The 21006-nt window shown below is 49.0% G+C and overlaps 1 protein-coding gene across 1 annotated transcript in view; it reads left to right on the forward strand.

Moving 5' to 3' along the window:
• Positions 1-1137: 1137 nt before the first annotated feature.
• Positions 1138-21006, forward strand: part of ADAMTS10 (ADAM metallopeptidase with thrombospondin type 1 motif 10) — a 932646-nt gene continuing 912777 nt past the window's right edge. The window contains exon 1 of the mRNA XM_069649542.1: positions 1138-1375. The gene's annotated coding sequence lies outside the window, so the exon portion shown is untranslated. The remainder of the gene's footprint in view (positions 1376-21006) is intronic.

Raw genomic sequence — 21006 nt, forward strand, 5'->3', positions numbered from 1 at the left:
GTCCCAAATGGAGCCTGGAGGGGTGCAACACTCACCTGCCTGCCTTCCTTTTGTAGATGTACATGTAGCAAGCATTGTGCATTAAACACCAGTGCCAAAGCCGGTGGTAAAAGGCAATGCTGCCGTCGCAAGCGTTTCATTTATTTATTTTTTAAGTATTCCAGTATTGCTGGGTGTCCACTACGAGCCCTGCCCCCTCTAGACCACACCCCCTCGGGCACCGCTCCTCCCCCACCCCGGCCCTTGTGTTGTGGGATATCCCACCACATTTTTTCCCTTTCCACCAATGCTTATATTTGGCTGAACCGAGAGCCCCTAGAAACACGGGTGTTAGATGTATCTGAAGGTCGTGTGCCATCACTTCCTGTGATGTCACTTGGGGGATCACAACACATCACGTCCTGTGATGTCATTGGAGGTCAAGGGCCGTGTTATGCCACTTCCGCTACACCATTTTGGTGAAATGACGTCCCTGAAAAAGGGGCTTAATACCGGCACATGCAACACCTGTTACTTGTCATGTGGCATCTGTCAATCCTTGTTATTCGTGGGTGTCCGTCAGGAGAATGCAATTTTTTATGCTAGTCACATTTTTATTGGGTTTATCTGTCGCTGGTCTTGTGGAAAATGTCATTGTCTTCTGTTACTTGAGACTGGCATTTCTATTACTTTCCCTGTTGAGATTAAGCGTTACAGTGTATCTGAACACGTTTAAAAGTTGATAGAAATTGTTGGACATTATTTTTTTACAGAAAAAAATGTGGTTACTCAGAGATAATGGGTGTAAAAATATAAATTAAAAATATAATCAGAAATGTTTAAAAAATATATAACGCAAACCTGCGCATCTTAATTAGTATTTTGATCTAATGGAAATAGGTTTAAAAAGGGATTATCTTGGGTGCTGAGATAGGAGATTGTGCTGTTTCAAGACATTTTCAAGAAATCATTTTGCAACAATTTCATGTGCTATTCGAAAAGTTTGGAAGGGCCGGATCCCGTTGTCTTGTCACTGCGCTCAAGCCTCAGAGCACAGGCTCCTTTAATGCAAGGTCCACCTTCTGCGGCGGTGACGTCATCGGGCTTTTTTTATAACCTGCCACATTCCAGAGAGTTTGGAGGCAGTCCTGCCCATGCTAGCCGCCGCACTCGGAGGGGGCAATGTTATTGCTTCCCGCTTCCTGAGAGGCGCCGGGAGAGTAGCTGGCGAATGAAAGCACGGCGTCTCTTTGCACACACACAAGTTCACAGACAGGAGGAGGCTGGGAGCCCTGCACGGTCCCGGGTGGTCTCTCTGCCTTGGAGCCGGCTGAGCTGCTGCTGCTGTGGAACAAGAAAGGGCTGCATGAAAGCAAAGTGTGCACGGCTACAGAAGGTAACATTTTCATATAAAAATGCGCGGAGCGTTTACTTTCTCCAGGCAAACTGTGCAATCGATTTGCATGTTTTAAAAATCTGAACTGCTTTTAAAATGGGTTCCAAGTGTTCCGGTTCTCTGGTAGACAGGGGAACTAAATTGCAGGGAATGAGGTTATGTGTCTAAGATAACACAGTGCTAACATGTTCCCAATGGGTCAATGAGTGGCAAGGAAATGGGGCTCAGAGGGACGAAGTAATCTGTCCTAAATAACAGTGTTATTTAGTGCTCTCCAGCTGTTTGCAACTGTCCCGTCTGGGCAGCTTAGAGAACTGGGTACTGGTGGGGGGTAGTCTAGAGTGATTTTCCCACGTTAACACGATGTAAGCAAAGCGAAAGTCAGGATTTGAACAGTCTTGTGCCTGTAGATTAGAGACCCTAGCTCTGCAGACACTGTGCCACGTTATCACTGTTAGAGCTGCAAAGAACGTTTTTGCAATACGATTAAATGCCAGGAAACCCCAGCAGTGCATTTGTGTCCGTCTTTTTATGGGTTCTTGGGGCTGGGGGCGCTAAGGGGAATCCAGTGCGTGACCCCATAGATGTACGTTGCATTTTTCTGCTGAGCAGGATGGATGGAAACTCCGTGAGCGGTGTCGTGCCCTCCGGCCATTTCACATCTGTCTGTGTGAGTGTGTGTGTCCGCCCGCGCGCGCGGTATGGCCTCGCTCTCTGGAAGCCAGAATGCACGTCTCGTGCACTGTGGTGTCAGTCAGTGCCGGTTAAACCCATGTGGGAGATATTGTCCTCCTGACACGTGCCTGACAAGTGACGACCAGGGCAAACTGGGGGCCCGAATCACGAGAAATGTGGAGCTAGAAAGTGGACGTAATGACCGGCCATTTTTCATATTTCTTGCTTAAGATATAACAATGAGTTCACCCTTGTCCTTTAGCTTTGATCTTTCATTGAGGTATAGTGTGGGTATTAAACAAAAGCTAAACACCAGAAAAGGCCAAGAGATGGCATGGCCCAGGCAACCCCTGGCAGCTGCACGGTCATGTCATGTAACACTCAGACATGTATCTTCAGTGGCAGCACATATGTGATCCAGCAGCTCATTTGCCAAACCTGGTCCGCCTTTGCCTCCTCAGCCAGAATCCCCTGCCTGCAACTGCGTGTCCCCCCTCCGTGTGCAATCACGTGCACTCTTGACAGCCTAATAGTGCATCCTATCCCCACCCCTTGCTGTGAAACACACTACAGACTCGGACATTTCCGGAACATATCTTAACGTGTTTCATTCTGCGGATACGTACGTGAAGAGTAATGATATGTTGATTTTTCCCACTATGTTCCCCTCTCAAACCCTTCGTTTGCTAATAATAACGCGTCATAACCTATTTGGTTCTGAACGAGACTCCTCCTCGTTGGCGCCAGCTTACTGACCGGTCAGTGACATTTCAGGACACTCTCAACTTCTTCGCTGTGTGTCAGGGGTCCAGTGTTGGGGTCTGGGGTGTCCTGCAGCGTTTAAGGATCCTGTCAAAATGCAAGAAGACTTCTGTTTCTATTTTTTATATTTGCATCCCTTGTGAGCATGTTAGGGTCATCTCTAACCAAGTTTAGCTAATGTGCAAAGCAGAGATACACACTAGATGGGGTGATGAAATAGTAGCAGGGGGGAGAAAGGGTCCGGGAAGGGCAAGCACCCCAGGTCCTGAGTGCAAAACACTAGAGGGTGAGGATAAAGTATCAGGGAGGATAAAGATGTTGGGGAAAGCAAGTGCCCCACTTCCTACAGTGTTACACACTGGAGGGTAAGGATACAGTAGACAGGAAGAGGAAGGCGCTTTGGAAAGCAAGTGCCGGGTCCTGCAATGTTATACATTAGAGGGTGAGGATATAGTAGACAGGAAGAGGAAGGCGCTTTGGAAAGCAAGTGCCGGGTCCTGCAATGTTACACACTATACACACTAGAGGGTGAGGATATATTAGAAGGGAGGAGAAAGGTACTTTGGCAAGCAAGTGCACAGTTCCTGCCATGTTACACACTAAAGGGTGAGGATACAGTAGAGGGGAAGTGGAAGGCGCTTTGGAAAGCAAGTGCCCGGGTCCTGGAATGTTACACACTAAAGGGTGAGGATGCAGTAGAGGGGAAGAGGAAGGCGCTTTGGAAAGCAAGTGCCGGGTCCTGCAATGTTACACACTATACACACTAGAGGGTAAGGATATATTAGAAGGGAGGAGGAAGGTACTTTGGAAAGCAAGTGCACGGTTCCTGCAAAGTTACACACTAGAGGGTGAGGATACAGTAGAGGGGAAGAGGAAGGCGCTTTGGGAAGCAAGTGCCGGGTCCTGCAATGTTATACATTAGAGGGTGAGGATATAGTAGAAGGGAGGAGAAAGGTACTTTGGCAAGCAAGTGCACGGTTCCTGCAAAGTTACACACTAGAGGGTGAGGATACAGTAGAGGGGAAGAGGAAGGCGCTTTGGGAAGCAAGTGCCGGGTCCTGCAATGTTACACATTAGAGGGTGAGTATATAGTAGAAGGGAGGAGAAAGGTACTTTGGCAAGCAAGTGCACGGTTCCTGCAAAGTTACACACTAGAGGGTGAGGATACAGTAGAGGGGAAGTGGAAGGCGCTTTGGAAAGCAAGTGCCCGGGTCCTGGAATGTTACACATTAGAGGGTGAGGATGCAGTAGAGGGGAAGAGGAAGGCGCTTTGGAAAGCAAGTGCCGGGTCCTGCAATGTTACACACTATACACACTAGAGGGTGAGGATATATTAGAAGGGAGGAGGAAGGTACTTTGGAAAGCAAGTGCACAGTTCCTGCCATGTTACACACTAAAGGGTGAGGATACAGTAGAGGGGAAGTGGAAGGCGCTTTGGAAAGCAAGTGCCCGGGTCCTGGAATGTTACACACTAAAGGGTGAGGATACAGTAGAGGGGAAGAGGAAGGCGCTTTGGAAAGCAAGTGTCCGGGTCCTGGAATGTTACACAGTAGAGGGTGAGGATGCAGTAGAGGGGAAGAGGAAGGCGCTTTGGAAAGCAAGTGCCCGGGTCCTGGAATGTTACACACTAAAGGGTGAGGATACAGTAGAGGGGAAGAGGAAGGCGCTTTGGAAAGCAAGTGCCCGGGTCCTGGAATGTTACACACTAAAGGGTGAGGATAGAGTAGAGGGGAAGAGGAAGGCGCTTTGGAAAGCAAGTGCCCGGGTCCTGGAATGTTACACAGTAGAGGGTGAGGATACAGTAGAGGGGAAGAGGAAGGCGCTTTGGAAAGCAAGTGCCCGGGTCCTGGAATGTTACACAGTAGAGGGTGAGGATGCAATAGAGGGGAAGAGGAAGGCGCTTTGGAAAGCAAGTGCCCGGGTCCTGGAATGTTACACACTAAAGGGTGAGGATACAGTAGAGGGGAAGAGGAAGGCGCTTTGGAAAGCAAGTGCCTGGGTCCTGGAATGTTACACACTAAAGGGTGAGGACACAGTAGAGGGGAAGAGGAAGGCGCTTTGAAAAGCAAGTGCCCGGGTCCTGGAATGTTCCTCACTAAAGGGTGAGGATACAGTAGAGGGGAAGAGGAAGGCGCTTTGGAAAGCAAGTGCCCGGGTCCTGGAATGTTACACATTAGAGGGTGAGGATATAGTAGAAGGGAGGAGAAAGGTACTTTGGCAAGCAAGTGCACGGTTCCTGCAAAGTTACACACTAGAGGGTGAGGATACAGTAGAGGGGAAGTGGAAGGCGCTTTGGAAAGCAAGTGCCCGGGTCCTGGAATGTTACACAGTAGAGGGTGAGGATGCAGTAGAGGGGAAGAGGAAGGCGCTTTGGAAAGCAAGTGCCGGGTCCTGCAATGTTACACACTATACACACTAGAGGGTAAGGATATATTAGAAGGGAGGAGGAAGGTACTTTGGAAAGCAAGTGCACGGTTCCTGCCATGTTACACACTAAAGGGTGAGGATACAGTAGAAGGGAAGTGGAAGGCGCTTTGGAAAGCAAGTGCCCGGGTCCTGGAATGTTACACAGTAAAGGGTGAGGATGCAGTAGAGGGGAAGAGGAAGGCGCTTTGGAAAGCAAGTGCCTGTGCCCTGTAATGTTACACACTTTAAGGGGAGGATATATTAGAAGGAAGGAGGAAGGTGCTTTGGGAAGGAAGTGCCCATGGCCCTGCAATGTTACACACTAGAGGGTGAGGATACAGTAGAGGGGAAGAGGAAGGCGCTTTGGAAAGCAAGTGCCCGGGTCCTGGAATGTTACACACTAAAGGGTGAGGATACAGTAGAGGGGAAGAGGAAGGCGCTTTGGAAAGCAAGTGCCCGGGTCCTGGAATGTTACACACTAAAGGGTGAGGATACAGTAGAGGGGAAGAGGAAGGCGCTTTGGAAAGCAAGTGCCCGGGTCCTGGAATGTTACACAGTAGAGGGTGAGGATACAGTAGAGGGGAAGAGGAAGGCGCTTTGGAAAGCAAGTGCCCGGGTCCTGGAATGTTACACAGTAGAGGGTGAGGATGCAATAGAGGGGAAGAGGAAGGCGCTTTGGAAAGCAAGTGCCCGGGTCCTGGAATGTTACACACTAAAGGGTGAGGATACAGTAGAGGGGAAGAGGAAGGCGCTTTGGAAAGCAAGTGCCCGGGTCCTGGAATGTTACACACTAAAGGGTGAGGACACAGTAGAGGGGAAGAGGAAGGCGCTTTGGAAAGCAAGTGCCCGGGTCCTGGAATGTTACACACTAAAGGGTGAGGACACAGTAGAGGGGAAGAGGAAGGCGCTTTGGAAAGCAAGTGCCCGGGTCCTGGAATGTTACACAGTAGAGGGTGAGGATACAGTAGAGGGGAAGAGGAAGGCGCTTTGGAAAGCAAGTGCCCGGGTCCTGGAATGTTACACAGTAGAGAGTGAGGATGCAGTAGAGGGGAAGAGGAAGGCGCTTTGGAAAGCAAGTGCCCGGGTCCTGGAATGTTACACACTAAAGGGTGAGGATACAGTAGAGGGGAAGAGGAAGGCGCTTTGGAAAGCAAGTGCCCGGGTCCTGGAATGTTACACACTAAAGGGTGAGGATACAGTAGAGGGGAAGAGGAAGGCGCTTTGGAAAGCAAGTGCCTGGGTCCTGGAATGTTACACACTAAAGGGTGAGGACACAGTAGATGGGAAGAGGAAGGCGCTTTGGAAAGCAAGTGCCCGGGTCCTGGAATGTTCCTCACTAAAGGGTGAGGATACAGTAGAGGGGAAGAGGAAGGCGCTTTGGAAAGCAAGTGCCCGGGTCCTGGAATGTTACACATTAGAGGGTGAGGATATAGTAGAAGGGAGGAGAAAGGTACTTTGGCAAGCAAGTGCACGGTTCCTGCAAAGTTACACACTAGAGGGTGAGGATACAGTAGAGGGGAAGTGGAAGGCGCTTTGGAAAGCAAGTGCCCGGGTCCTGGAATGTTACACAGTAGAGGGTGAGGATGCAGTAGTGGGGAAGAGGAAGGCGCTTTGGAAAGCAAGTGCCGGGTCCTGCAATGTTACACACTATACACACTAGAGGGTGAGGATATATTAGAAGGGAGGAGGAAGGTACTTTGGAAAGCAAGTGCACAGTTCCTGCCATGTTACACACTAAAGGGTGAGGATACAGTAGAGGGGAAGTGGAAGGCGCTTTGGAAAGCAAGTGCCCGGGTCCTGGAATGTTACACAGTAAAGGGTGAGGATGCAGTAGAGGGGAAGAGGAAGGCGCTTTGGAAAGCAAGTGCCTGTGCCCTGTAATGTTACACACTTTAAGGGGAGGATATATTAGAAGGAAGGAGGAAGGTGCTTTGGGAAGGAAGTGCCCATGGCCCTGCAATGTTACACACTAGAGGGTGAGGATACAGTAGAGGGGAAGAGGAAGGCGCTTTGGAAAGCAAGTGCCCGGGTCCTGGAATGTTACACACTAAAGGGTGAGGATACAGTAGAGGGGAAGAGGAAGGCGCTTTGGAAAGCAAGTGCCCGGGTCCTGGAATGTTACACACTAAAGGGTGAGGATACAGTAGAGGGGAAGAGGAAGGCGCTTTGGAAAGCAAGTGCCCGGGTCCTGGAATGTTACACAGTAGAGGGTGAGGATACAGTAGAGGGGAAGAGGAAGGCGCTTTGGAAAGCAAGTGCCCGGGTCCTGGAATGTTACACAGTAGAGGGTGAGGATGCAATAGAGGGGAAGAGGAAGGCGCTTTGGAAAGCAAGTGCCCGGGTCCTGGAATGTTACACACTAAAGGGTGAGGATACAGTAGAGGGGAAGAGGAAGGCGCTTTGGAAAGCAAGTGCCCGGGTCCTGGAATGTTACACACTAAAGGGTGAGGACACAGTAGAGGGGAAGAGGAAGGCGCTTTGGAAAGCAAGTGCCCGGGTCCTGGAATGTTACACACTAAAGGGTGAGGACACAGTAGAGGGGAAGAGGAAGGCGCTTTGGAAAGCAAGTGCCCGGGTCCTGGAATGTTACACAGTAGAGGGTGAGGATACAGTAGAGGAGAAGAGGAAGGCGCTTTGGAAAGCTAGTGCCCGGGTCCTGGAATGTTACTCAGTAGAGAGTGAGGATGCAGTAGAGGGGAAGAGGAAGGCGCTTTGGAAAGCAAGTGCCCGGGTCCTGGAATGTTACACACTAAAGGGTGAGGATACAGTAGAGGGGAAGAGGAAGGCGCTTTGGCAAGCAAGTGCACGGTTCCTGCAAAGTTACACACTAAAGGGTGAGGATACAGTAGAGGGGAAGAGGAAGGTGCTTTGGAAAGCAAGTGCCTGTGCCCTTTAATGTTACACACGTTAAGGGGAGGATATATTAGAAGGAAGGAGGAAGGTGCTTTGGGAAGGAAGTGCCCCTGGCCCTGCAATGTTACACACTAGAGGGTGAGGATACAGTAGAGGGGAAGAGGAAGGCACTGTGGAAAGCAAGTGCCCCGGATCCTGCAGTGTTACACTAGATGGTGAGGATACAGAGGCCCAGGAGGAGGAAGGGGCTAGGGGAGGGCAAGTGCCACGGATTCTAGTGCCCCATATCCTGCTGCAATACACATTAGAGGGCGAGGATTCAGTAGCAGGAGGTGCAGGGTAAAGCAAGTGCCTCGGTTCCTGCATCGCTGCACACAAGAGGGCGAGGATATAGTGGCGGGGAAGAGGAAAGAGGTTGGGAAAGCAAGTTTCCCGGGTCCTGCAATGTTACACACTAGAGGGCGAGGATTCAGTAGCAGGAGGTGCAGGGTAAAGCAAGTGCCTCGGTTCCTGCATCGCTGCACACAAGAGGGCGAGGATATAGTAGCGGGGAAGAGGAAGGAGGTTGGGAAAGCAAGTGCGCAGGTCGAGGTACTCATTGAAGAGTGGAGCCTTTATCCCCTTCCTGAAGCGCATGAGGGAGGGAGACGTCCTAATGCTCTCTCTCGCTCTCTCTTTCTCTACATTTTTCGCACAGATCTTGCATGAAGCAGGTGGATTTTCTCCTATATCTCACTCTCTGCCACAACCTCTCCCTCCCGCTCTCCTTCCTCTGTGGCCTTTCTTCCCACACCCACCTCTCCACCACTTGCCCAGCCTCCCTACTCCCACCTAGCTCTCATTAGATGTATCCCCATACCCCCTTTCCTTCTCTCTCTCTCTCGTACTGTCCTTTTTCCTGTATTTCTCATACTCGATGTCTCGCACTCCGTTCTCGCGCTCTTCCACACTCTCTATCTCTCTCGCCCTCCCTTTCTCACTTCCTTCTAACACATCTCTGTTTTCACTCGTTAGCCCAAGCTTTAGGTTTGAATATCATATGCCTTTCTTATTGACTCTGCGCACATTTGTTTCGTCCTCCCCACTTCTACGCTCATTTCCTCTCCCCACTCTGCCCCCCCCCCTCTTTCTCGTCCCCTCTATCGCCCATCCTCTCCCTGTTCACCCGCTCCGTTCGGCCTCTTTCTCTCTTGACTCCCGCTATCTATGCGCTCCCATGTCTATCAAGCCGACTCCTCTCCCCTCCTCCCGCGTTCTGCCTTCTCCACCGCCCCTCGTCCTCCTCCTCGGTGTCGCCCGCCCCACCTCACTGCCCCACCTTTGCCAGGTGTCCCCGTGCAGTTTCCTCGCAATTCTGAAAGGACGTCTCCTCTTATTTCCCTCCGGGCCTCGTCACTCCTTCTTGATATGCACACCGCTGCCGCCCTTCGCCCCCACTTACATCTATCTCCTCGTTGCTCGTTTATTTTCTTTAAGTAAGCCCACTAGGTAAATTGGATTTTATTTTGTTAGTAAAAAGAAGAGAAAAAAAAACACCTTTCATGCTGAAATTGCTCCCGTTTTCCTCAAAACCCCGCAGGCCTGTAATTAAAGGAGCCTCCGGCAGCTGATGTCTAATTGGTGCTGGGAGTGGAGGCTGTGCAGTGGCAAGGAATGTAAACATGCCCCCAGCTGTCCAAGGACCGTGTGGGAGCCACTTCGTGCCAGCCAAGTGTACTTGGGGTGTGTGTCACGTGGTCCCTCCCCTGGGCTTTGGGCCGTCTGAAGAACTAAAACCGGGCCCTGTCCTGCCCCGCGGGCATCTTTTCCTGGGGCAGCAATTTACCTGGGTCTCTGCATCACTCATGCTGGCTGCTCCCTGTCAGACTAGCAGGCAGCAAAATAAATGATTGCATGGGTGGAGGCGGGGGGGGGGGGGGGGTGGGTGGGCTGTTGAGCTGCTCTACCTTGAGCACCTGGATGTGAGCCCTTCTGTTGCACACCTGTGGATAAGTGGTGATTTCATGGGTGCAGAGCAGGCCCTAGGATTTGCGGGACCCAGGGCAGCAAACGATGTGTGGGCCCCCTAATTTGCATAAATAGTGACATCAGTGCTATCACAGAATGAGTCTTTAGTACACAAAGGTATCATGGGAAGTTACATTATGTTGCCATGTGTAAGGTAGTAGACACATACACTGTGACGTCCAGTATATGAATTACCAATATCTACATGTATCTATGTGGCAATATGAGGAGGGAGGCATTCTTTTGAACTTGCAGACAGCTGAATACCTTGTACAGACTTCTAATTTCGGCAGATAAGGCATAGTGTGATCAAAGCGGCAGGAATACTCACTTTAGTTAAGTAGTGCAGGCCGGATTTGAGAGCAGTCTGCAATTCGGGAACTTGGGCGCATCTCGTCCCAGATGGAATTGATGAAATACTGTTTGCAAAGGTCTTTTGAAACGTTAGTTTACAAACACTGTCTGTGGAAGGCATTGCAAAAATATGGGGATTGTGTTTTGCAAACTGAAACTAACCAATGTTTTTGCAGAGGTTTCATGATTGTTTTAATTTTTATTGTGTACATTTGGGCATATTTTTCAAATTAGCAATATGCTTTTATTTCAGAAGCCACCGATAAGGATTATTTTGACTGTCAAACAAAACAGCAAATACCTATATTTATCAAGTGCTGCTCACTCCAAAATGAGAAGGGAGCCTCATTAATGTACCATATGAGCCTTGATTGGAGATGGTGAACAGGCCAACATTTTCTCTTTGTAGAATAGCAGGGAATCCTATAGCAGGCATTTGCAAAGGCAACAGAGCATGTTGGGAGACTGCTGCTGAGATCTTTCTGTAAATCATATGTCTTCTTTCCTATTCCTGCAACAACGTGTGCTGTGAAATGTGGTGTTTTGACATGGGGATGAGTACGGCTCCCGCGCTTCACTTAGTGTGGGGACTTTTGGCCTGATAGCAAAAATCAATGCACAGTAAGTGAACATATCTTAAAGTGAAAGATACAAATTTAGTTCACTTTACCCTTCCCCCGTAGATGAAAGTGCACCAGACAAATGAGCACTGGCCTTTTTCAAAAAAAGGAATCACCAACAGAAAAAATACCTGAGAGGAAATGTTTCATTAAATATGCTGGCCAAGCATAAAAGGTGCTCACCTTTTTAACCCAGCAATATGTAGTAAAATATGCCCTAGAAAACAATGCCAATACGAGCATGTGATTTGTTGATCATTGTATGCGTCTTGTGGGTGTCTGCACTGGAAACATGAAATCCTGGCAGCCGAATGCTTGAGCAAGCGTGCAGACCTCTAACACCCAAGGGGGTTGCATCCTCCCTCTGAAACAAGTTACATCAGGGTCTACAGCATCTGATGGGCAGCTGGGAATGGGTGTCTCTCTCTAGAGAGCAGCGGGAGTTTGGGAGGCGACACTGTGGCCTCAGTGGCCTAGCACTAAATTTGTGGGCCCACCTGCAAGCCATGTTGAGGGCCCCCCAGCACTCTCCTCCCCCACTCAGGAACCAATCATGGGTCGCGCCACACTTTGGGCCGGCCTAGATTACCAAGCTTGTACAATACGCACAAACCTGCTGCAGGGGTACGGTACACACTGCACTAGGAGAAAGATATATAGTGTGTGTGTTTTAATGCATTATACAGCACACTTTCTGATAAAAATTGGCTAAAAAGCCAGAGCGTTTGCAATTGTTTTGTAGGGTAACACCAATCCCAAAATCCAATACGTGCAAGTCACCAACACTGCAATGGATTAATGCTTTGATTAATTTTATGCTTTGCTATTAAATGACATGCCACAATGAAAACATGTCCAACTGGTTGCACAATATAGACCAGTCTAGACACGTAATAACATATTAGAGTAAAGTATGTCATGCCACATTTAGACTTTCCTAGACTGGTTTCACCAAATGCTAGTTGAAGCAATAACACTTATTGTGGTTGTTTTATCACAGATGCCTAGAGAAATATACAATGCCACAGTAGGAAAGTGCTAGACAGGGAGCACCCAAATGCCAGTCTAGCCAGTTAATTACACTTAGCAGGGCTGCTTTATCAGAGATGCCCAGTTAAAAAAAAAGTCAAGCCAAACTAAGAAATGACTAGACTGGCTGCACCAAAATCCCTTTCTAGCCACTAATACCACATATTATGCCTACTTAGCCTGGACATGGATGACATTATGATTCATCACACAATCGCGTCCTCCCCACACATCCCCTCTCCCTCCCACCCCGTACCCCAACCCCCAAAATCAACTCCTCTGCCCAGGATTACATCCACATCCCTCTCCGTTGTCCCAGTACTTAGCTATGAGGCACCTTGCCTCATAGGCAAGTACTGGGATGAGTAAGAGTAAGACTAGAAGTAATGAAGATTACAGGTAACTAAGCCAGGCATTACCTCCATGTCCCCCTACCTCATCCCAGTACTTGTGTATGAGGCAAAGTGCCTCATGCACAATTACTGGTACAAGGAAGAATAGGGCTAGGAGGAATGAAGATGTGCAATAAGTAAACATGGCATTAAACACAAGCAGTGGCGCGACACCATTGATCTGACTGGGCTTCAGCCCTCTCCCCGAAATATTGGGCTATGTTGACTCGACCTGACTGACCGACAGAGCCATTGCGGGACAGAACAGGACACAGATAAATGGCACCTGGGTTTCGCCGTTAAAACAGGCCCAGCAATTACTAACGTAAAGCATTTCACTGTTATTACTTGCATTCAAATGCATATTTTTTTAAGCAATTGAAATCGTGATGTGGGTTTAAAACTTGCATGCCAGCGGAGTGATTGGAAGGGTAGAGAGGTGAAAGGATACCGCTCATTTTCACATCAGTCCATAAGTGGGTGCTTTCAGACTTACAGGAGGGAGTTAATTACTTGTAACATTGAAGCTGCACTGCAATAGTCTCGTTAGAATCTGTAAAGATGTTAGATGCCCCCACATAAATAGGTTTGCCCCTCACCCACCAACCGTGAAGTTAACGCCTCATACATTTGAAGGGGTAGCTCCCCTGGAGGATCTGATGTTATGGGGTAGGAGGAGCCCTCGGACTTCAAAAAGAAATAGTTTCTTTTTGTAGTCACTCTGCCTTCATATAGAAATTATTTCTGTTAAAGGACCGAACCGTAAAAAAAGTTTACATTTCTTTTTTTTTTTATTTTTGTTTCTTCGAGGGGGGGGAGGGCTCCCTGACCATGGGGTGGCGTGTGGGCTGCAGGGTCCCTACTACGCCAGTGCGTGGCCTCACCCGAGCTTCGTACATGGGAGCTGCACAGCAGTTCAGGCAGTGCCTTGCTGGGCCCTCTGACAGCGGGGCCCTGGGCCACCACAGACTGCCCAGACCTCGGGCCGGCTCTGCACGGGTGCTCTGCTGAATGTTACAGCTCTGCCCACGCGAGTATGCCCACCGGTGCGTGCTAATCGCTCGCTGCGCGACCCAGCCCTACTTCTGCACTCTGTTGCTTCCCAGCCAGCTTCACGCTTTATAAATCCTATACATATATAAATGTCTGGCCAGAAACAGTATGTGATGGTTCTGCACATGTGCACAAATTGCAGACTTGGTGGAATTGTAGTCATTCTCACCCATAAACCATTGCGTCCAATAGTGTTGAGACCACCCACCAGAAGTTTCCCTGATCCGTAGAGAGAAGACGGAGGGCCCTCTTCCCCTCCATCCATCTGCAGGTCCCATTTTCCCCAAATTCCTCAGTGGGTCACAAATGCATACGTCCATTGCCTTCCCATGTCCTGGGCACTAACCTGCATCACCCATGCTTGCCCCCAATTACCTTGGCATATCCAGCTTCACTGTGCAACCTCTAGCTCACCTCACAGGAAGTGAAATACAGGGGGTAGGCTAAACAGACAAGACCAACATGAGAAAGTCGCAACCTATAAGGGGCCTTTTATGAACCTCTATGTTGAATCTTTGCAGCACACAGGCCGATCTTAGTGCTCTCGAACACTAATAAACACATGCATCCTTGCACTTCTTTTCCTCATATGCGGAAATACCCCAGAAGTGTGTCTCCTATCACACACCAGCAAAAAAACGAAGATTAGGAGATACCATGAAAGTGTTCTCAGCCCAGCTTAATGATGTTACTTGGCCCCTATCTATGGAATGATTTAGACCCACTATCGAGACCCTCCCCACTCAAGGAGCACTTGGGTCGGCCATTTTGTGAGTACGCACCCCTCCCCCCTTTGGTGAGCCATAACAGGGGCCCTTCTTCCACAATTTAGGATCTTTCTGGAAGCGTAGTCACCACCACAGTGAACAGGGATCACTGTTTGAGAGAGGTAGTCTTACAATGGCAAGCCTATACACGTGCAAGTCATTTCACGTCTATGGGACTCAAAATGCTTCCATGCTTACAGTTTTAAATGGAAGTCGGTGGTTAGGTCAAAAAGAGGAGTATGCCTTCTTTTTTTTAGTGTGAGACCAAGAGGCAAGTGCAAAACCTATAACACGTTTCAGATGGTAAAAAGATTGCCGAGTACCTGAGGTTATGGCCACGCAGTACCAGGGCTTGCTTGCGAGTGTTAATTCACACACCAAAAACGGCAATTGTCAAATGTTTTTGGCATTTGCGCTCCGAATCAAAACGGGCATCCAAGTGCTGTGACGTCTGGTACCGGCGTAGACGGGTGACTTTTTAGAAGTGCTGGGGCGCAGTTATCTTTACTGAATTTGCCCGGGCAACTCCAGTGAGCGATCCTGCAGCAATTCAGTAGATTTCTGGGGCGCAGGAAGGGTCCCTTCCCCGGAGAAGCATTTTGAAGTTAAGGGTGGAAATGGAAAATGTGTAAGCACAAACCTCTGACTAACTGGTCAAAAAGCTGTAGCTGCAGCACTTTTCCTTAGGTCTGGCCTGTGCTGTAGAAGGCATGCCAGGCAAAGGGCAACATGGCAATCAGACAGGGGCCTTCCCAGACCCCTGCTGGCAATGCTCCACAGAGGATCACTCCTGGGCACCATGCTGCTTTCCCTACTTTATTTTCCCCAATTACACCCCTGAAATAGGAGTGCCAATGTAAATGCAGGTGGCCGGTTCTGAAGGCCTGTCACCTGCTATTTGCATTCTAAACCACGCTGGCGGAGGCCCCCCGTCAGCCCTCCATGGGAAGGGTGCATGTGGCCGAGAAGCCCAGGCTGCAAGACACTTGCACCCACCGATCGGGCCTCTCAGGCGGAGGCTGTAGGGCCAAATTAAGTTCTCATCCTCAGGCCTGTGGACATGATTCGCCTAACATGTTCACTGCTTGCCTGTCGCACACCACTTATGGACTATGCTTCCATTGTGTCCGAGTGCATAGTTATTTGTAGTTGTATTTTTGACTGTGTAACGCACTAATCCATAAGGAACCGGTCCGGAGAACCCATATCTAGGGGCAGATGTCAAATAAGTGTACAAGTAGAAAACCTGAAGGTTAGTCGGCAAAAGAGAGGCTTTGAGGTTTTCCCTGAAATGTCAGTAGAGTGTCATCATTGCGTAGCTCCAAGGGGAGTTTGTTCCGCAATGCGGGGCCAATTACTGCAAAGCGCATGTCACCCCTGGAACAACGTGTGCGAGGAAGTACCAAGAGATTACTGTGCGCCGACCGGGGCCATCTTGAATGCTGATGCCATTCCAGCAAAGAGCTAAGGTAAGTTGGAGCAAAGCCGCGTTTGCATTTACAGACCTAGTACGTGTATCCTCTGCCGGATTGGCAACCAGTGCAGCTCTTGACGATTGGGTGGGACAGAGGTAGCTTTAGGAAGCCTATATAATTCATAGTTCGGTAGACCAGCATATAAGGCATTACCATCATCTATGTAAGTGAACCAGGGTGCCAACGTGCCTTTGAAATAAAGGGTAGAGCTTGTTTCAAGAGCCGAAGGTGAAAGAATGCTGCCCTAGGAACCTTGTCGATCTGAGATGAGATATGATATGATAGGTTATTTATAACGCGCTTAATACCCAGAGGTTTCTAAGCGCGGACCCGGGGATTGAACGTGTGGTGCTCCATGTCGTCTTGCTTCCAAGGCGAGCACGTTGCCCCAGTGCTATCCTTCCGAGAAAGATAAGTCCTGGTCCCATAAGATCCCCGATTTCTCACCCGTGAGGCATAAGAGGTGGGGAGCACAAAAAGTGTAGGAGCATAACGGGGATCATTAAGCATTCCTGGGTGTTGCTGGGATTAACTGGTAAGCCATTGCTGGTCAGCCACTTGCACACCTTGGAAAGGCCTTCCACCAAAGAGGTAATTGTATCAGAAGGACCAGAGACTTAAACAAAAACTTGAGTATCGTACATGTATGGGTGGTATGAGTTAGGAAAAAACTGATGCTTTTCCACACTCACTATTAAATAGCAATATCTTTCAAGTACATACAAAGACTCATATAGTGACATCTATGCAGAGGTAGAGTTAAGCGCTTCCCAGAGAAAATGCCTTCTTCGCAAATCTGGTTTGAATGCAGGTTTGCCTGGAGAGGAAAGCAGTCCTGAGCAGAGGCTGTGCTAAAGCCAGGACATTCCTCCCTCCTCTCCAAGTATAAACCCCGAAGGAAGCTCCGCATTTTTTGCCACTGCTGGGGCCAACGCGAAGAGGCGGTACGAATACAGCCTGGAGCCACCTTGGATTTCTCCTGGCTGCACATGCCTTGCAGCTGGTATGCAATAGTTGTGACTGCCTGCCCTCACCGCAAGAGCCCTTTGCAGACACATAGGAGCAGGTTGTAAATATCTGATCGGAACACAGCTGTGTCTAGAGCAGGTGTGCCAGGAAATAGGACAAGTCATCATTGCAATGTAGGGGCGTTTTTTAAATATTGTGCGGACGATGAATAACAGGGTACTTATTGTGCTAATGATTCGTGCTCCTCTGTCTAGTTTCCCAGTTCCATGCGTGACGCTTCGAGACGGTCCTGATTTTTGTTTCCAATTGCATGCTGGAACTTGTAGTTTGGTTTTTCACACTGTAAGGAGGAGCCTACACGTCTTAGTATGCAGTGGGAAAAACCCCAGCGCTGGCTCGGGGAGTCACACACGGATGTGGGCAGCGTGGCAGCTTTGTTGGTGTTGAATAATACACATTTATTCTTCGATGGATGACCAACTAGTCAACACCATTGAAACCGCAAAGTTGTTTCCAAGCCTGAGCCCATGCCCCAGGGTGATTACTACTCCTGGCCATCTAGACCAGTACATCCGGATGGCCAGGGAGGGTGCTTGCAGAAGCTTGCCAAAAATGTGGATGCAGGTGCAAATTTGCAAAAGCTAGGTACCCCTTTCTCATTGTACTCCGCCAGTCATTAGCTCCCTTCACCGCCTGGTGAGCCCCCCCCAACCCTGCTGTCCAACCGGCCTGCTCTCAGGGTCCCCACATTTTTGAAAAAACACCAATGCAAGCACACTGTGTTCCTGCTTTTAATGATGCTTGCAGAGTTTAAATGGCTGCCTGGAAGGTAAAGTGGTGTGAGCCTTGTAATGTGATAGCAAGCATCCCCCCCCACTGGTATTGGCCGCAGCCTGCAACATTGTTGCCTCTGTGGCCAGTCCAGGCCTCTGCATTGTGCTCATGGCACTGCCAGCCCCAGGCAAAGCACCAGACTCAAGCAATGGCATGTGGCACAAAGAAGCTTGGCACAGGCAGGCAATTACGGAGTCGTAGCGCACAAGCAGTCCCATATTGGAATCAGTGCCCAGAGCTGTTCCTTGACTTCGGAGTTGCTGGGAAGGCCCAGGCTATGGTCACAAGGAACAAGCTGTGTCTTTCTGTTGCACTTCCACTACCGGGAGCTTGGCTGGCACCTAGAGGGGCTTCATCTCCTCAAGCGAAAATGACCCTGGTTCCAGTGAAGTCAGCAGTGAGGCCTTGGTCCACTGGCAGTCAACACCGCCGTTCCCTGGGGATGGTTGGGGAACAGAGCTCTCCACTGCTTTAAATGCCTTCTGTCTTCACATCGCTGGTAGAGGACTTTGGAATGGACTGCACTTGCAACAGGCGTCCACTGTGTCTTTCTCTTGATGGTCAAAAGAGGGATCCAAGAATGAAGAGGTGGCCCTCTGCTTTTAAAGGCAAAATGTCTCACGGGATTGGTGCAAAGCTAGCCTGCTGTAAGAGGTCCAATCCAAGTGCACGTTGCTTTATGACATAGTACCCAGAGTACCTTTCTTGCAGGTAGTGGAGGGGACAGGAAAGCCAAGATGGTGGGACCCTTCTCTCAGCCCACCTCGCCTCTCTGGCTACTCTAACTCTGCCCCCTTCACAAACCACCTTACTTCTGTGGGACTCTAGTGGTCATCACCATGGCACGAGATGGGTTTTGTTATGCCTGTCCTCCCTGTACAGGTTCCAGGAGACTGCCTGGGGCAGTTACTATGCCCTGGGGAAAGGTGTTAGCCGAACCAAAGAGGCAGGGTCATGGCCATTGCTCCACATAGCAGCTGTGCAGGCAATCAGAACAGCCACCAATGCATATCAGTCCTGTAACAGCTGGGGCCGGCTCAGAGCTGACACTACTCTTATCACAGTTTTGTTGCTGTATACTTGAGTGTTCTTAACAGTCACCATGCCAGACCAAGCATGGCTTATATTTGCAGATTTACATGCCACTAGACTAAGACATACAATTATGATTTAGATCAGAGATGCAAATGATTAAAAAGTCACTGCTGCCTGAAGGAATGTTGAGTTTCATTAGTTGTCATGGATGCACATGTGACCTTTGAACCTACTCAATGACACTGCAGGCCTGGAGCTATAAATGTAGGATGCTGTTTACAGCAAAGGCACATGTGTACTCTAATTTTGGCATTTAGCATTTGAGAGAGGGGTCTGATTAGCAGACCTCCCTTTCAGAAACAGAATTACCCCCACCAGATCACATTCTGTTTACTGCCCCATAAGGATGCTTTTCCCTGCTCCCAGCATCCAAACCTTCCTCCACCACTGCCACTAGTATACCCATTGGTAGCCCAAATATGCCTTTGATGCCCCGGTGGAAGTTAGGCGTCCAGGTACAAATTCAGAGCTGGGAGAATCGATTGTGGTGTTTTGGCACCCATACGTCATGCACAGAAGGTGTCAAGTATCATCTTGGAAACCACATAACTATTCATAAGGGTCTAGGTGTATGGCCGTTGCCCTAATGAGGTCATCCCGGCTTCATGGAGTCCTCAGCCCTTACTGCTTACTGTTAAAGGCACAGCGGCCAGGGAGAGAAAGTGAGCGAGAAAGAGGAGGAGGAGGAGGTGTTGGCAGGTTCTGGGCACCTGCTGCTAATGGGAACAATATTTCAATGTGTGTTGTGATCACCCAGCACCGCTTATACTCCGGTCAATAGCACACATTATGTCATGCACTCATTGATTCCTCTCCCACCTCCGCCCACTATCGCCATGCTGGTTGCCTCTCTGCCAGTCTCTTTCTGCACCATTTAAATATCCCAAGCACATCCCACTCCATCGGCTGGCTCGTGTATCACCCATTCTACTTTGCTGTCAATTTTGTATCTTGCAGTGGGATTGCTTTAGTGTTTCTGTTCAAAGCGATTCGCTCTCTTTAATAAATACAAAAAATAAAATCAGGGCTGCTTTTCACTTTTCTCTCTTGCCCCTCTCTCTTTTTTTTCCGTCCCTCGTTTTATTTTTCTGTGCAGGCTTCCGGCCTCCGTTTTCTCAATACCTCCAGCTTCCTTTTCGTTTTAGCAAGAAGTGCACCGGCACGGCCCGTTGCCAACCAGCATAGACCACATGGCAAGTCGCCAGGCTTTGAATAACTTCTGTCTGGACGTCTCAGCCAGGCACCTGGAGTGTAATTTGCCTTTTCTTTTTACTAGGCCATGCAATGAAACGATGCCCCCTGTCTGAGGCATCACGTGCGCGGGTTTGTCTGACAAAAGTGTATTATACTCCATCAATGGCCCCGCCGAAAGCATTCCTGTCGGAGCTTTCGATTGGTCCAACACGGGATTCTTTGCTATCTTTGTGGGAGGCAGTACACTTGGATAATATTTTGATTTCCAGTGTCTTACGAGAGGGGCATTACAGAGATGTTTTTTTTTTCTTCATTTAAAAAAAATATATCCTTTCATTTCTATCCCCGGACTAAAATCACTGTCACAAGTTTGCTGTTAGAACATTACCTCCTTTAGCAAGAGGGAATGCTGCTCAGTCCCCTTAAGTGCTAAGGGCGTCCTGACTTCCCATAAGGAATCTTTGTAGGCTCCGCCCACTCCTGCAGTTAAGTGTTAAAATTCAAGAAGGCGAGGTGGAAGTACGTCAATGAAAGCTCCACACCACCCGACAAACGGATTAATTCTGCAAATATTCCTAAATGGGATTTGTCTTCCTGCAGAATATCAAAGCTCCACCTGCTAGACTCGTTCTCAGTATCATTCAGTTATCCATGGGCAGGTGATCTATGCCCATACGAACATAGACGCATTCATGCATGTTGTCCACACCGAACTGCTCCCTCGGCCGCCATTTTGTCCCCTTTTATGCTCCATGCAATCAATGCGCCCTTCAGTGCTTGGAAAGCAAAGGTGGAATTATTAGAGCTTATTCAGCAATGGAGTAACCGTTGCTGAGCCCCCTGCGAAACGGTATTTACATCTGACGTGTTTCTCCTCACGCACCCAGCTTCCTGCCTGCTCGAACCCTTAATTGCCTCACGCAGTCTAAACAGAAAACAAACAAGAGATGTTATCAATTGTAAATGTGTCTCAACTGGATGTTTTCATGTTTTTTATTCTCAATGCAGGTATGGGGGTTAGGGGCATCTCTCTTCAATTATAATAAAAGACAAAATGATCTTCCAAGACCAGTCTTCATTCTTAAAATATAGTTGCGTAAAACGCTAACTGTTCTTGCTCTGTTTTTGTGTGCTTTTCACTAGACA

The sequence above is a fragment of the Ambystoma mexicanum genome, chromosome 1p (assembly GCF_040938575.1).
Source record: "Ambystoma mexicanum isolate Mex_15411 chromosome 1p, UKY_AmexF1_1, whole genome shotgun sequence".
NCBI classification, from domain to species: domain Eukaryota; kingdom Metazoa; phylum Chordata; class Amphibia; order Caudata; family Ambystomatidae; genus Ambystoma; species Ambystoma mexicanum.